Source organism: Lytechinus variegatus, chromosome 18 (genome assembly GCF_018143015.1).
Source record: "Lytechinus variegatus isolate NC3 chromosome 18, Lvar_3.0, whole genome shotgun sequence".
Classification (NCBI taxonomy): Eukaryota; Metazoa; Echinodermata; class Echinoidea; order Temnopleuroida; family Toxopneustidae; genus Lytechinus; species Lytechinus variegatus.
In genome coordinates, this window is record NC_054757.1 from 22,862,052 (window position 1) to 22,879,536 (window position 17,485).

Sequence of the window (17,485 nt, forward strand, 5' to 3'; positions counted from 1 at the left end):
CGCGCGGAGCACGGACAAAAGTTAGGAATGACCAGCGATATAAAGAAAGAATTCTAAAACACACAAGAAATTTGTGAACGAGCGTCCCGCCGCGCTGCCAGCGAGAGTCTTCCGTGCGGCCATTCATAGCCCGGGCTGCCCCGTTGTTGACATAACACAGCAAAACTCAATATTACATATTACCCCCCTCTTAAACAAATTGTAGATTTATCAAGCATACATACTGCCAATCGTGGCACTGAGGTTTCTCCCATTCTCGCTAATTTTCCTCGATTTAAACATGAATCAAATAACGTTTTGGTTAAGCGAGAGAAAAGAGCGGTGAAAACACTAGGTCTTTTGTGCGGAGACGTGTACTGCGCCTCCCCCTTAAATTCAGCCCCTTTTTTTATTCGATGCTACGCAAACTGTTTTCTTTCGCATCTTTTGTAACTGTGTCGAGATGGGGAAGTGATTATCAAATTTGTTCTACACCCTTTGATACAGGTGCTGTTCCCTTTAAAGGAAAGAACGCCCTTATAAAAGAGAACGCACTTTTTAACCTTCAACCAGAAACACGTGACCATTTATTGTACGAATACTTATGCTAACTTTTTCCCCTTTTGACTGTTGAGAGTAATTATTGATTGGAACACCGTAACGGTGCTCACTTCTCTGTGTTGTAACGTGTTCTTAATTTGGAAAGAAGAATCAAATAACAAATATAGTTCATAAACACAAGTTTAGATTTAAAATACATGAACATCTGATGGTAAGAAAGTTAAACGTTAACACCAACACAGAATTCGACATCCCTAAATTTACAAGCCTTGTTTTTTTAGCTGATTTCTTCTCATTTCCCACATATTCAAGTTTTGTTTTCGTTATTCTACCTATTAACTTAATCTACACATAATGTATTGTCCAATTAAATGGATACTTTTTGGTTGGAGCGTTGTGGTCCTGCATGTGGATTAGTCTTCGGACTTTGAAAATAGGGTCGTGGGTTAAAATCCCAGCCATGGCGTAATTTCCTTCAGCAAGAAACTGATCCACAATGTGCTGTACTCAACCCAGGTGAGGTAAATGGGTACCGGTAGGAAGTAATTCCTCAAGAAGCTGTGTGCGCTGTGAACGCCTTGCTTAACCGGGTAATATAGGGGCGCCTTGAGCACCTAACGAGGTGGATATGTGCGCAATATAAATACCCTATGTTATTATTATTTAAATCTTATTCATTTTCATATTGTTTGTTGTGAGAAGTAATAAATAAAATGCAAATGAAGTCTTAATGAACACTTAATCAACGAGGGAAGACTTTAAGATAAAAAGGGTGATTGGAAGAATGGCGTCGCTGGTATTAAGGGAGAGTAAGAGATGGAGAGTGGGGTATGTGAAAGAAAATATGAATATAGAAAGTAGAAGAAGATGGACTGAGGAGGGATATAAAAATTGATGATAAAGATGATGAACAGCATTTGTACAGCGCCATTTACCTGTAAAAACTATATAAATATATAAAAGATAATGATACTTCGATTCAGAAAGGGTGTGATAGAACATGAGAGGGGAGATACGGTAACCATGGTGATGAAAGTGTGGATATGGTGAAGGGAGAGGTGATAATCTCAATTAGAAGCAACAACGCATGAGCGGTCATAACAACATGGTTTAAAGAAATAATTTGAGGACGTCCGCCTCTTCAGAGGAAGTGGGTAAGTTCGATCCCAAATCGACTCTTAAAAAATGAACTTCTGCCGTTTTGCAGGGCGCTCAGCTTGTAATGAAAATGATGTTACATGTGTTGATATTTATGTAGTGATTACCGCCCTCCTTTACCACAAACACTTAGAAATCCATATTTCTACTTACATGTTTTCTGGCATTCATTACCCAATATTCAATTAAGGTATGTAAATCTTTCAAAGTTCAAAAGATCATGTCTCCAGAACCATGGTTTTCCTTTCATTCTGAGGATTTCTTTCCTCTCTCTCTCTCTTCGTTTGTTAATGTAACAGATATACGTATTCTTCTTTACATTGTTTTTTTTATGTAATTATATACCTTTACTTGCCATATCATACGAATAATTGATTTTTCGTAAAAGAACAGTTGTTGTTAATTGTTGCGACGTTTTGTTCTGAATCAATAAAAAAGTGGCAGGAATTTGGGGATAAACGGAAATAATACTACACATGTTCTTTAAATCATGTACCATGAAGTCGTGGTCTAGTGGTTACAAATCTCGTCTTTCAATGAGAGTGTCGTGGGTTCGAATCTCAGTCACGGCGTGTTTTCCTTCATCAAGAAATTTATCCACATCGTGCTGCACTCAACCCAGGTGAGGTGAATGGGTACCCGGCAGATTTGATTCCTTGAATGCTCCTAGCGCCTTAAGCAGCTGGAGCTACTGCTGGGGTATTATATAGTGCGCCATTGAATAGGACACTATATAAATCGGCGTCTCATAAATGCTATAATAGTGTTAATCAATCATTTCTTTACGTGTCATCAAATGCAAATGGGTATATTGATTTGATTTGAATGTCATTTGGGCTCCTCTTGAAGTATAGAACTTCAGCAAACACGAGTCATAATTAAATATACATTCACTGTAAAAAACTGCGGTGTTAAAACTGACACCAATTGGTGTTAATAGAGGACCACACCCTGAGGTGCTAAAATTACACCCTAGAGATTAAACATAACACCAAAGAGTGTAAATGTAACAACCAAAGGTGTTGTAATAACACCTATAGGTGTGAAACTAACACCACCAATTTAACACCGGTGTAAAAAAAAACTGGTGTGGTCCTCTATGTACACCGGTTAACACCACAGTTTTTGCTGTGTTGGTGTTAGAGAGTTTTTAGTAATATCAATTCCTAACTCACACCTGCTTTACTTCTTTAATTCTTAATACCTTTCGAATTTGATTAGATCTTGGATTTGTATGCTATGATTGCATCCATCGAATATGACATGGTTTCTACCTTTAATTCACAAATTGGAAACAAATAGAGGGGGAAAATGTCGAAATACTTTCTCCATTATGTATATCAAAGGAGGTATGTATGAAAGACAAGACAAAGTAAATTAAATGGAATGATGAAAGGATATCTTCAAACAAACGATTCATTCGCCCCTCTTTTGCAAATAATACGAGTTGATTTGGTAAGTGGTGTCTTCTACACGTCGAGAACGGGCGAATTTTGGGAGAGGTGCGTACCCGAAAGGCGAAACTCGTCACCCATCCAAGAGGACACGAGCCCTTCTACCCGCTTGTGTAAATAAGAGGATGGACAGACGAGACAATGGAGGACCAGTTTTCAAGGTTGTTAGGATGTCCAGTTACCATGGAAACTTGCATGTCTGTTGATAATGGCGTGGTAACAAGTCATAGAATCATAACGATTGATAACGTTGATAGGTGTCATAGAATGTATGGCTCGAGTGGTAAAGATAGGGACGGATGGCGGTGTTTGTTGATGGGTCGATTAACGTGATGATGATGAAGAGGGGTGCAGGTGGGTTTGGCGATGATGTTAAGGGGTTCTGACGATTATGGTGACATTGATGAAGTTGATGATGAAGAGAATGATGATGATAAAGATAAAGATGATGATTGTGTCGATGGCGGTAGTGGTGTTGGTGTTAATGACCCACTATACATGGTGTAGTCATTGTGAAAATTTTCATTTTGGTCGGATTCTCGATTAAGGAAAATCCGCATTTTATTTTTATTTTCCAATTTTTTATAAGAATCAAAGTATCATGCATATCGATGATGATAATGTAGGAATATGATTTTTTTATATAGTTTTCTGATACCCTAAGACTAAATTTGTAAGATAAGTATTTAAAAGTCAATTCTTTTAAGAAGAAATAAAACAGTACAAGGAGAGGGCGCCAGCTATGGCCCCCCAAAAAAATTTAAAAAATAAAAACAAACACAAAGAAATAGCGGTATATAAGAGATACGACAACAACCGCATTTTTTTAAGATTAGAATGCTAAATGATAATGAAACCTGGGTATGACTCAAGAAATGTATTAATCCAGATAAATTATGAAAATTGTACAATAGCTGAAATTTTAGATTCACATTATTTCCCAATTGACAACACTCCATACAGGATTTCATATTTTTTGCAGGAGTTTCTGCATTTTATTCATAAATCAACAAATAAAAATAGAATGATACAATAACAATGACATGAATGAGTACATTTTTGTGTGACAATCGAAAATATAAAAAATGTGACATAAATACAAAAATGAAGCACGTAAAAAGTGTGTAAAATGCAGGGGCCAGCTATAATAAGCAGGTAACTGCTTGAAACAATAGCAGCCATGAGGGAGGGCTACATGGGAACCGTAATAGGTTATAAATAGAATTCGATAAAATGATGTCACAAAAGAGAAAGTATAAAAGTTTAGATATTTAATGGGGAGAGACAAGATAAAGTTTTTTTTATGAACGTAACAGGTAAAATGTACAAGAACATATATAAAAGCGAGGGAGCGAAGCGACCGAGTGGTTGACTGCATGGTTGAGACGTTGACTGCAGGGGCCGCGGAACCGGGGGTGGCTTGGGGGAGGCTTCAGCCCCTCCCCCACTTTTTCCAAAATCGTGTACAAAAACGTAAAAATTACCATATGATTGTGATTTTTAGCATGGTCAGCCCCCCCCCCACTTTGAAAACCGTTACGCGGCCCCTGGAATGTTATGAAGCCCGTGTTACAAGGAGTTATGATATATATAATCAAACTTGAGTCGCGATTGATTGTGTAGTTAAGAAATTGAAATTTTAGATCACTCTCATTTGACTTCAGAGCATCGCAACTCGTTTGAAGACGGGGTTCTGATGGACACATTTTTCTGGATTTAAAACAAAAATAACAATGAACAAAATTGTTTTTTTCAATATTTGATAGAGGCAAGGGCTCCCATTGCAGAAGCAGAATTCCATGCATGTGTGGTGGCGATAATAGTATTTGTGATTGTCTTTTCATATCCAAGTCATTAGGTTCTTGCTTTTTGTCCATTAAAGTTGCCCATTTTGAGTAACAACATCGGCCGTCGCACCAAGTTTTCGTTTTCCTAAAAAGTAAACTTTCGTATTCTAAATTAAGCAAGACCGTGGTCATTCGGTCTGACAAGTCCATACACTACAGTACACCCAAACTATGGTTTTATTATTCAGAGTATTTCGATGGTCTTTGATAAGGCCTCGGGCTTAAATTATTGTCATGGTAACCATTGAAATCCAAATATGAAGGCTTCATGACTTGGAGGGTAGAAAATGCTTGCGGCTATTTTGAAAAGTTTGGCAGGAGAAAAAAAGTAGTCCTCGATTCCGGAAAAAAAATCCAGAAATATGACAGATGAGATTAGCCTTGATCATAACTATGAACCGTGCCTTTAAGAGGTGAATCGTCAAAAGACATTCAAAAGACTACAGAAATACTGATTGTTTAGTACTTTCTTGTTCTTAAAACCGAAAAGGATTAATGTGAGAGGGGCTTCCAAGGTTAAAGTGTCGTCGAATTAATGATTTATCATTTAAAACTTTCATTTTTTCTGAGCTGTTAAATGCCGGTGGTCTTTGTTACAGAAGTCACATATAGTGCATTGGGAATTCACACATATTGCGAGTGAAATGGGCGTGAGATTGGTATAAAAGAACATGATATAAACACAGTCGTGCGACCCCTGGCCGATGCCCCCCTTCTCGCCGGGTGCCAGGCGATGGCGCACTATTGAGCGCTGTACATACCTCTGTCACGAAGGGCGTGTGTCCATACAGAGAATTTACCCTGGTTTGATTATTAGTACTTCTACGATTTTCCCAATTTCTGAAACATGAAAACTGAATAAACTTTTTTAAGTTGCATTGATTGATCGTTCTCTTGTATTTTGTTTAGATTTTAATTGTAAAAGGCGAACCCCTTCATCTATTTCATTTGTTAGCAAGTGCAATAGAGGAGATATTGTGAGATAATATATGAAAATTAATTCAGGCCCTATAACACCATATTATTCAATTAAGGAAACAAGAAAGTCACCTTTTTAGGTAGTAGAAATATCAGCCAATAAGGCGTTACCTCTCAAGTTTAGGCTTTCGCATTTATGGTATAAGACGAGGAAAACAATTCTTGAATAATTCCTACAAATGTTTTATGAAAAATTAGATGAAATTGCATTTCAGGATAAATCAGACGAAGTGTTCGTATGGACACACCCAATGTGCAAATAAAAAGAGTAAATGGAGTATCGAACTTTTCTGCGGTAACAAGTAAGTAAGGGCGGGCACCGCCGTTTATATGTGTCAGAGGGATAGAAATTTATGGAAATCTGAATATCTCTAAGCGCACCATATCTGCTATTCAACAAAACAAAATTAACCTACAGATTGGCTTATTAAAGTGCTTATTATAATCTCATTTATGACATGTCAACGGTACGAAGAAAAACGATTTTCCTTCATTTTCTTTGCTTTCTTTTTTTTTGGTCAGTAACTTGGGCATTGTCAATAAGCGAAGTGTCCCCCCGTGGATTGACTAATGCACGATGAACACGTATTGTATTATAATTTAGTTGATATTTCTGTTAATACAGCCCCGGGCTTGTTTAGACTGTACTTTTTTCTACCCCGGACCGACCTGTGTGTTGGCGCGGAAGCCTTCCCGTGGTTCAGAACATAACAACTATGTTGCTCGCCAATTGCGATAGCGCCGTTTGAGGTTTTCTATGAACACAGACGGGTGAGCCTGCCGGCAGGATACTGGGAGCGATGGTCTTGTGTCATGCACTTGTCGTTCAGTTTGCGACAAGTACACGGGACCATTAGAGGTGACAGACCAGACATGAACAGAGTTACACAACCTTCTCGAACTATTGATTATTAGGAAGAAAAAAATCGTAAAATAGCCTTAAAAACGGACATACTTAAGCTTTTCGACATGTGACGGTAAAAAAAATCGTAAATTGAAAGATGATTTCAGTGAAAAATGATGCTAATGACGAATTTTTAGCACGTGTGAAACCAAACTAGAATCACGAACGCTAATCACAATCATGAAGTTTTACTCAAATTCCAGAACGAATTTTGCGTGTGAAAGGCTTGACCTCCAAAATATTTTTTTCTTTGGGGGGCGGAGCTTAGGTGTCGTCCTTTCAAGCACTTCGTAGATAATACAATATTGTCATGCACTCATCGTAGTTTGTATCTGTGATGCATTGCTTTGATTGACAGGTAACCAAAGACACATACCGCCTTCGCTCGGGAATTCGAATTCAAATCAGTTTCCGAGTGAGCGTGTGAAAAGTCCGATGATTATAAAGACGAATTGCAATCATTATTACAATGATTCACGATTCACGTGTGAAAAGGCCCATGCTCTCATCGGAATAATGCCGCGGGAATGATCAGAACACTATAACAAATTAATATATAGTGGAACCGGAGTTTTACTATGTTAAGGCTATAAAATAAAATCCACCCCTATATACAAAAGGTTTGTTTTGATAAAATAAGAAATTTTAAACAAGTTTAACGCTAAAAAACAGTCATCGAAATTTCATGTAAACTGATATATTTACAATATATTTTTGAAATTTTGCTTAAAACCTCCCTTTTAGGCTAAGGAACGCAGGTTTTTGACAAAATTTAGGACACGGAGAAGGTCAGTAACTCGGCCGACAGAAATTCACACTAAGAAAATCAACACAAATAGAGTTGGACAACCAGGGAACATTTATCTATTTAATTATTTTAGATGTATAATAATTTGTTAATTTCTATAGATGGCATAATAAAAATCAATAGGGCTCATCTATTGTAGAAACCACTATTTAAAGATTCTACAAAATGTAAATATCCATCGAATGATTGATTCTGAAAATGTAAGGGTTTCATACGGTATGACTAAATGTATCTCACTTCGACTGCAACAAAAATTAATAATACATAAACTTAATCTTAGGGGCCTATCGTTTATTCAAATAAACGGTGGGGACCTTACTCAAAGACTATGGTGATATGTGTATATATTATGAGCAAGAGGGCGCTTTATGAAGACTCTGAACATCGTGCGCACAGCGCCGCTTCCTTTATCCATGGTCCTATTTGTGATATAGGTCCATGCTTTATCTTCCAACTTGTTTCAGAAAGTGGAAGGGCTTGAAATAATTACACTTTGGGCTTTCATTGCGAAATTTCACTTCTAAAATTCGGTATTCTTAATCCCATTTTGCATTATACCTTTATCCGGATGTTTTTATTGTTTTTTTAACTACATGTGCATTGTGCACGCAGATTTAGGCGCCGACCAACATGACCAATGGGACTTTCGTGTAAGCACCCATGTGTTAAGTAGTATAAGCCTACATCCTTCCACTTAGTAAGCGAAGATGAAAATAGTTCCCTTCTTTTAGAGGGAAACTTTTTTAATTGGGGACGAGAACTATCAGCTCCACTCTTTTGCGGCGAGTAACTTTGCCTATTATTTTTTCAGACAAAATTGAATTTCCTGTGCCCCTCCCTCAATTAATTCCTTAATCCGTCCTGACAACGAAAACACAAAAGTTTATTCAAAATTCACATTACTAATTCGATATTAACAATTTATTGTCATACTCAAAGTAAAAATATATCAACATATAAGCATACAATTCATATATTCTGGCTTTTGGTATGCAACATTATGGCACTAATTATGATACAAAATTATACGACCGCAATACATGATGATACTCAGCCAAAAACAAACCCAATGAACGTTGCGGAAACAGCGGCGCAGAACTTAAAGGGGAAGTTCACCCTGAAGAAAACTTTGTTGTAAAAATAGCATAAAAAATAGTAAAAAAATATTGGTGAAGGTTTGAGGAAAATCCGTTAAAGAGTAAGAAAGTTGTTAGAGTTCAAAATTTTGGATTTGTGACGTCATAAACGAGCAGCTGCCCCATGTGTTATGTAATATAAAATGTATGAATTTCAAATTTTGTATGGTTCCTGATGACTTAATTTTGTTTTCTTTTCATGATCGGGTGTGAAACGATTTGTCTATTGATATACAAAAGTTACAGTGAAAACCATTTTCAATTTTCTGAGAAAATGACATTTCGTTGATTTTTTACCATTCGCTATGTAGGAATGCTGCTCGCATATGACGTCACAAATCAAATAATTGAAATTCTAATAACTTTTTAATTATTTGATGAATTTTTCTCAAACCTTCGGAAATATTTTTTATTATTTTTTTTCTGCTATTTCTACAATAAACTTTTTGTCAGGGTGAACTTCCCCTTTAATCAATTAATTGGTGCTGCGAGAGGACCGCCTCAAGCAGGAGCCGGTCCAAACACCCATTGTGCCCTGGTTCGACACCAAACAATCACGAACACTACACCATAGCACACAACACAACACTCCACATCACAAAAACACCGCACATCACAATACCACACAACACATCAAAAAAATACCACACCAAAAATAGCCTAACTTGTATATACAAAACGAACGAAAATCGAATATTCAAAAGGAGAACGAAAAACTAATTTACACAATTAAAGTACGTATAATCGACAAAGAAGAAGTATACGTTTTAGACTTAGGATTATTATTAGAATCACATGGACTACAAAAAAATAACAAACGAAATATTTCAATGTAATTGAAAGTAAAAAATATTCATTAGATAAAAAATACTATGGGTGGTAATAAGAAAGCCTATAGAACAAAATAATCATGTTAATCGAATAAAATGATACCATTAAAAGCAGTATTACATTGTTCTTTGAGGCCAATTACCAAACTAATGAAAGTAGTTAATATAGTGATTAAAAATTGTTGTTTTAGAGGCAAATGTGAAAACTTCTGAAATATAAATCGTTAACTATTACCAAGGAAAGAATTAATGTCACTTTTAAAATTTTTACTTAAAATCATTAAATCATTGAGTTCATTCCTTTCCTTTGGGATCTATCTCTTATGAATCCAGAGTCATTTCCTATATTCGCCTTCTCTAAATATCTCCAGCAGCTCATTAGACCTTTCCCCCGTCTAATGGTCATTCTTTCATCATTATTAACAACGAAGATTAATATGGACACGCGTTCCAATTCACACGAATATGAGCTATATTTGGAGCCTGGAGCGACTGCCTGAAAACAGACGGACAATTGGACATATACTTGTCGGCCAGTCACCCGACAGGAGGACAAGAAAGTTCCGAAACAGATGCGCACCGGAAATTGCGCTTGCTGCTATGTCGTTGTCTAACGCGGAAATCACGTCTTGTTGTCTCGCAACGGAAAAAAAAAGAAATTTTGACGTTCCTTCCGCCGAAATGAAGCTGTGAAAATGTGTCCAAGTCGGGTATCCATTTAAACAACGATCATGTCACGGTGGCGTAATCGAGTGGGTTATTGATTTCAAGTTCTGTCGCCCGTAGCGAAAGGTTCGACTCCCAACGCTCCCTTGTCCGCCATGTTGTTCTTGACCTCGCGCGTCATCGAAGGTCACGGAAAGCGCCCGGGGGTGACACCCTGTAAATGGAAGTCGGGTACTATTTCATAGTCATGATGTTGGTAGGAGCGAGGCATCCAATGCACCGATCTTCTCGCCACGTTCACCTCCTCTCTTCGTCGAGGCATGAAAACGTCACCGTAGCTTTGTAACATATAGATTTAAGTCGATACGCTCGGCATGTGCTGTTCTCTGTCCCCCCCCCCCCACTTTTTTTTTTCTTATTCAGCACCACTGACGGTAGATATTGCCTCTCCAATGTTTATCTTTCCCAGGTCGCTGCGGATATGTGCGCTGTAAGAGCCCCAGCTTTGAAAGCTAGAATTACAACCTTCCAGAAAGAAAATGGAAAGAAAGACGATTAGCGCTCTGAGGATTAAATTTTGCCTAACAAAAGACTTGTCATAACGGAGAGTATCTTTTTAGCATGGTATATAACCTTGGTGTTGCCCCGTAACTTATAGCTAATTAGTAAGGCGTCTTTTGGCGGCTTAGCAAGCACTTTTATTCTGGGGCTAAAAACGATCGTCATATTTCCACAGTAGCAAGTAATTAAATATAGGTGATAACACTCTTACGAATGAAATAATATTAAACTGAAAAGAAATAGAAAGATTCAAAGAAAATGAAAGAATGCACGTGTGAGAATACAATGCCTTTGTGCCCTGTAATGTACGATTGTATACGATGTTTTTTTTAATGGAAATGATATTTCCACATAAGGAAACAGAAAGTGAAGGTTACTTAGGCATGTTAGGAGCTAGGTAACACGAAACGTCACGGGTAGAATTGAGTCCCGATTTCTCAGCGGAAAAAAAATATAGAAAGTTAGGAAGATCACGAAATTCACGGGAAAGGCATTTTTCAGTCCAAAGAATTTAAATCAATTAAAAAAATCTATAAAAAACAGTGAAAAAGAAAACAATAAAACAAAACTGCAAAGTAGAAATGTCCAATAACCTTGTTTTCAGTGTTAATCTATTCATGGCCGTACGCAAAGGGGAGGGCCGGGGCAGGCGGGCAGTTGCCCCTCCCCTCGAAATTTACAAAACTTACAATTTTTAAGTGAAAAGGGGGTTCAAATCCCAGTGCAGTATACCATCGGTCAGTGGAATTTTACCCTGACGAAAAGTGGTTTTTATAAAAGCAGAAAAAATAAAGAAAATATTAGTGAAGATTTGATGAAATCCATCAAAATTTAAAAGATTTATGTTCTTTTTTTTAGTTCATCATGTCATGTGAGCAGCTCCGCATGATATATCAAGTAATGTATTTTTCATAGAGGGAATGGAGTTGTGAAGTGTTATGTCTGATGATCATGATATATCTATCACACAAGTAGAATTTTTCATTTTTTTAGAAAATAACATTTTCTTTTATTTATATCACCTGGAGGAGCTGATCGTCTTTTACCCCTTTCATAGTAAGAGCCGAAGTGGAGTTAGTCCGGAGTTCAGGAGGAGGAGTTACTCCACTTTGGAGGGCAATATGAAAATTCTGAGATTAGTTCGATTCGGATTCAAAGCGGAGTACTCAACCCACTTCGAGAAGAGGGTTACAAACGGAGTTACTCCGCACCGTAAATGCAGTATGCGCTTATCGCTGTGATCTCGCCACACGTATGGCGCGACTGCGGATACACCGCTGCGGTGCTTGCCAATATGAAAGGGGGTTTAAAGTCGGTCCGCAGTACAAGCGTATAAACTCAATCCGGAGTTATTCCGGAGTAACTCCACTTCGCCTTCAGTATGAAAACGGTATTTGACGTCACAAAAGCAAGACATATAAAAAAATCCTATAAATTGTCATCAATATTTTCTCTAAATCACGGTAAAATTCTACTTTTTATGTGTTATCCGCCTCATCCTCTTCTCATCCGTTTGTCGCTGTTAAAATCTCTTAATTGAATTTCTTATAATCGTCTTGTCTTGAACTGGTATATAGTCAGGGCATGTTACATAGAAAGTTTTAATTGATACTCACAACTAGATTGTGCACACTGTTTATACTAGAGACGAATAAGATGGTTTACCTAATATCAGGGCCGATAAGTATTCGCATCCCACCCATATCAGCATGATGAATAACTACATTAACGACAACAAAAATAATCGTCTTACTATACTTTCTCTTAACCCCCCTTGTCTCTCTCTCTCTCTCCCGTGTTTCTCGCCCTCACACTCCCTTCTTGAATCGCCCCCCTCTCCTCCCCCCTCTCTTTCTTCCCCACTCTTTCTCTTTCTATCTACCTTTCATCCATTCATCTATCTATCTATCTATGTACCTACCTACCTATCTATCTATCTACCTATCTACCTACCTACCTACCTATCTATCTACCCACCTACCTACCTACCTATCTATCTACCTACCTACCTATCTATCTACCTACCTACCTATCTATCTATTTATCTATTTACCTACCTACCTATCTATCTATCTATCTGTCTGTCTATCTGTCTATCTGCTCTTCCCAGGATAATCATACTGATTATTGCTAAGTAATAGAGACTTTATTCCGCGCTGCTATAAGCAAGAATTAATATCTACATCCATCTATCTACATATATAAATCTCTCTCTTTCTATCATTACCATCTACCTATTTATTGATATCTCTATATTGATCTATCTTTCTCTCGCCACACACCCCTTCATCGTACTCCAAAATACATCTCTACCATATACCATGATCTGATAAGCTTTTGTAGAAGGAAATGTTACCATTTCATTTATCATTAATGATTACATAGTTTCCGAATGCACCTTTGTTAAAACCGAAACCACTGGTTATTGATTACCCGTTAGAAAGGAATAATGCTTTCATAAAGAATCATAATAATATTTCCTAAGTTGTCATTCATTGATGAATTAACATCCGAATGACAGGGCACGCGAGGAGTCAACCGCAGTATAACAATATCTCTTATTGATATTGAGAGATATGAACAAAATACTGCTTTGATATGATTTATATCTTTGTGTGAAGTTGGCACGCGAGAACTCACCACAGATCAACGACGCAACTCGTGAATATATTCTCTACACAGTGTCTAATAAAAATTACGAAGCAGAGCTCACATGAACATTTCATGAGTTCACATCGTCAGACGAAAAGAAATAAGATACCAGTGCGCCATGAAAATGATTGTAGATTATTAAAGGTGACAACAACGATCGCTCGCATGGAAAATTATTCTGATTCTTACCATCATCATAAGTGGAGCGTTGTGGCCCAGTGGATTAGTCTCCGGACTTTGAAACAGAGGGTCGTGGGTTCGAATCCCAGCCATGGCGTAATTCCTTCAGCAAGAAACTGATCCACAATGTACTGCACTCGACCTAGTGAGGTAAATGGGTACCGGTAGGAAGTAATTCCTTAAGAAGCCGTGTGCGCTCTGAACGCCTAGCTTAGTCGGGTAATATAGGAGCGCCTTGAGCCCTAACATACAAGGTGGACATGTGCGCAATATGAATACCCTATATTATAATGATCATATCATCGTCATTAACAGCAACGTGATCACCACCATTTTGTAATATATCATAAAAATTAAAACGGTAGATATCACAATTAGATTTGTTTTTTTTTATAAAAACAAACGTCCATGAAATTTGATTCGATGACCAATTTCTTGTTTCTACAAAGGAGAATAAAACTCTTGGAACAAGTTAGCTCTGTGAAAACAGAGAAATGAAATAATAAGTTCGGAGATACAATTAGATATATGATATAATACAGTTTCCTAAAACCTCTATTGCATCCTCCGATTTAAAGGAATATATATATATGCCGATAGATTTGATGAAAGGGACAGTGTAAATGAAACATATAGATTAAAAAATACAGAATGAAATTCAAATTTAAAAAAGTAAAGAAGAAGTGTGAACAGAGTTTTGGTCTCACTACCAATGGGAGGATCTACATACTGTTAGAATTATCTCGATATTTATGTGGATTTTTGAAGTATACAATTAAACTAGTTTCGAGTGATTCATCGACGTTAGAACATAGAATTGCAAGGTTTATGAAAATAATTCGAGTTTAAACTCAAAACACTATTTTTCATATTTCGATTACCAGTTCGTGAAAAATTCAACTCAATCACAATTCTAGTTCGCAAATATGCTATTTTTAATGTACGTGGGTTTTAGAACTACCGCACTTGCTCATAAAATTTCATATAAAGTATCTGCATTTATTGTATCGTGACTGAAAACATAACAAACGATAATAAAGGTCGACGCTCCTTTTTCTTTGCTTTCTTTTTCTTATTTATTTTCGTTCGTCGGACACGCGAGAACCAACGCCACAACAAAAGGGGATACACAGTCTTTGTATGGTGTCTCATAAAATAATAAAGTAGAGCTGTGTTGACGAACTGTATATCTACATACATACTCGGAACCCCAGCGTTTTAAATTCGGAACCTTAACGTTGAAACTGATGGATTGTTCGATAATCTATGAATAATGACTATAATTTTTAATCTGTTTGCCATCATGTTCATGTTAAAGGTCAAGTCGACCCCAGGAAAATGCTGACTTGAATAAATAGAGAAAAATAAAACTAGCATAGTACTGAAAATTTCATCGAAATCGGATGTAATATAAGAAAGTTATGGCATTTTAAATTTTCGCTTATTTTTAACAAAATGTGTGATATGCACAACTGGGTGCCTCAGTCGATGATGTCACTCACTATTTCTTTTGTTTTTTATTGTTAATTATAAACTATTTCCCTTTTTATAGATTTGACAATCAGGACCAACTTGACTAAACCATGCTAATTCCACATGTTCAGGGAGGATTTAATCATTGTATCACTTGACAATGAGGAGAAAATTAAAATGTTTCAAATTTCATGTAATAAAATACAAAAGAAATAGTGAGTGGATGACCTCATAATCTCCTCATTTGCATACAAGCCAGGATGTGCATATAACTGTTTTGTGAAATTAAGCGAAACTTTGAAATGTCATAACTTTGATGAAAGTGTCAGTGTTATGCTTGTGGGGTTTTTCTCTTTTTATAAACCTTTTGTTGGGGTGGACTTGTCCTTTCATTCTTTATTCTTCTTTCATGTCAGTGTTCTCCCATCTCTGTCACTAAATTGAATATGTGAATACGTTAATATTATTGTTGATACACAATTTGATAGGTATTTTTATTAGACTAGTGCATATAAATTGGCATGAAATTATATATAATTCAGATACAGTGATGATATCTTTCCTATATACCTTGCCATAATACTGGTGGCTTCGGGGTTGTTTTTTGTGTGTGTGTGTTTTATTTTTAGGTTTTATTTTACACGTTATACCATTATGGACCTGCATTTTTACCCTACTAGCATTTGTATGCACCGTCAAATGTATTTCTCGTTTTTTTGTTCTGGGATTTCTTTAAAGGGAGAAAATGTTGCTTTGAAAAACAAGAACCAAATTTACACTCACCCCTGTAGACCTTCAAGAGATGGATCCAAAATGAATGCTTTCTCAGGAGGTATACCAGTAATTGGTACCTCCCATGAAAGGTTTCTTTACCCTTAGATCTTCTTCTTTCTTTTCTGACGTAACAAAAGAATGTGTAAATAATGGATTGATGGAACAGGCACGCGAACCTCGCGAGAGTGCCGCATCCAAAATAGGCCCTAAAGAAAAACATGCAACAAAGTGATAATTGGGTATTCAAACTTGGATAATACCGGGAGAAGATGACAAAAACCTGACTCAAAAAGTGTTGATGTTTTTTATCTCCGAGATGTAAAACCGACATAATTACGATGATGACAGCGACGGAGGACAAAATGTCTGCCCAAAATCATTACCTGTCAACAAAAACAGCATGCCCAGCGGGGGCACCCTATAATTATGACCCATTTTTCAAAGGATTATGGTAAATAAAAGGGCATTTGAAATTCTGCATCCCTCTAGTAGTTTAGTCGTCTACGATTGTGTATCTAGTCTTTTCTTCAGGCTTTGCCACCATGAGCAATCAATTATGATAATTGGGATAATCCCATCGAACGGCTGGATTTAGAGGCTTTGTTTGCCCCTCAAAGAGACGTCCGAGTACATCCCTTTGTAATGGACTTATCAAGATTCTAACTGTCCTAAAACTTTATCAAGAGGATAAATGAAATTGGATAATTGGTGATTATGGTATGTGTACATAGGAATGGACAACATGGATTAGATTTAGCGGGTTTCTTTTGCGTGGTAATATACTGAGAAATAAAAATACCTTAACACCAAATCTTCGTACAACGCAATGCAAACATGTTAGAAATCCGACCCCACCCCCAAAAAGGAAGACCATGATCATGGGCACCATTTTCAATCTTGAGTGTTAATGTCCATGCGTGTATGTTAATTCTCAAAGTTTATAAAACAAAATGTTCTTTGCATTAAATCATTAGCACATGCAAAAAAAAGGAAGAAAAAACCCATTTTTTAGATCTCTGTTGTTATAATTTGAATTGATTTTTCATGTATGTATATGTGTTAACAGGACATTAATGAAAAACAACCTTATTGAATCGATCGTGTCTTTTTAAATACTGTACAAATATGTTGAATGAATAAATAAATTAATTAAAAAATAAACAAGTATAAAAATAATTAAATGAATAAACAAATATGATAATAAATGATGCAATTATATACCCTCCAAATGCAACTTGTGAGCTCCTTCTGGGGAGCAACTTTGCACCTTTAATGGCGCAGTTATTCACACAGAGGGTGCAGAGCCGTACCGTCAAGCAATTAAAGGAAGCTGCAAATTTGATTCTTGTACGGTGAAACATGAACAGATAGGTATATTTGTGACATTAATTTTGCAGACGTGTTCGTAGTGTGTTACCATTAATACTACATATGAAATTGATTCAAGATGAACATGAAATTGAGTGTATGTGATTGAAAACTTTCTTGACTGATTCATTCTTTAACGTCCTCTTTATTACACTT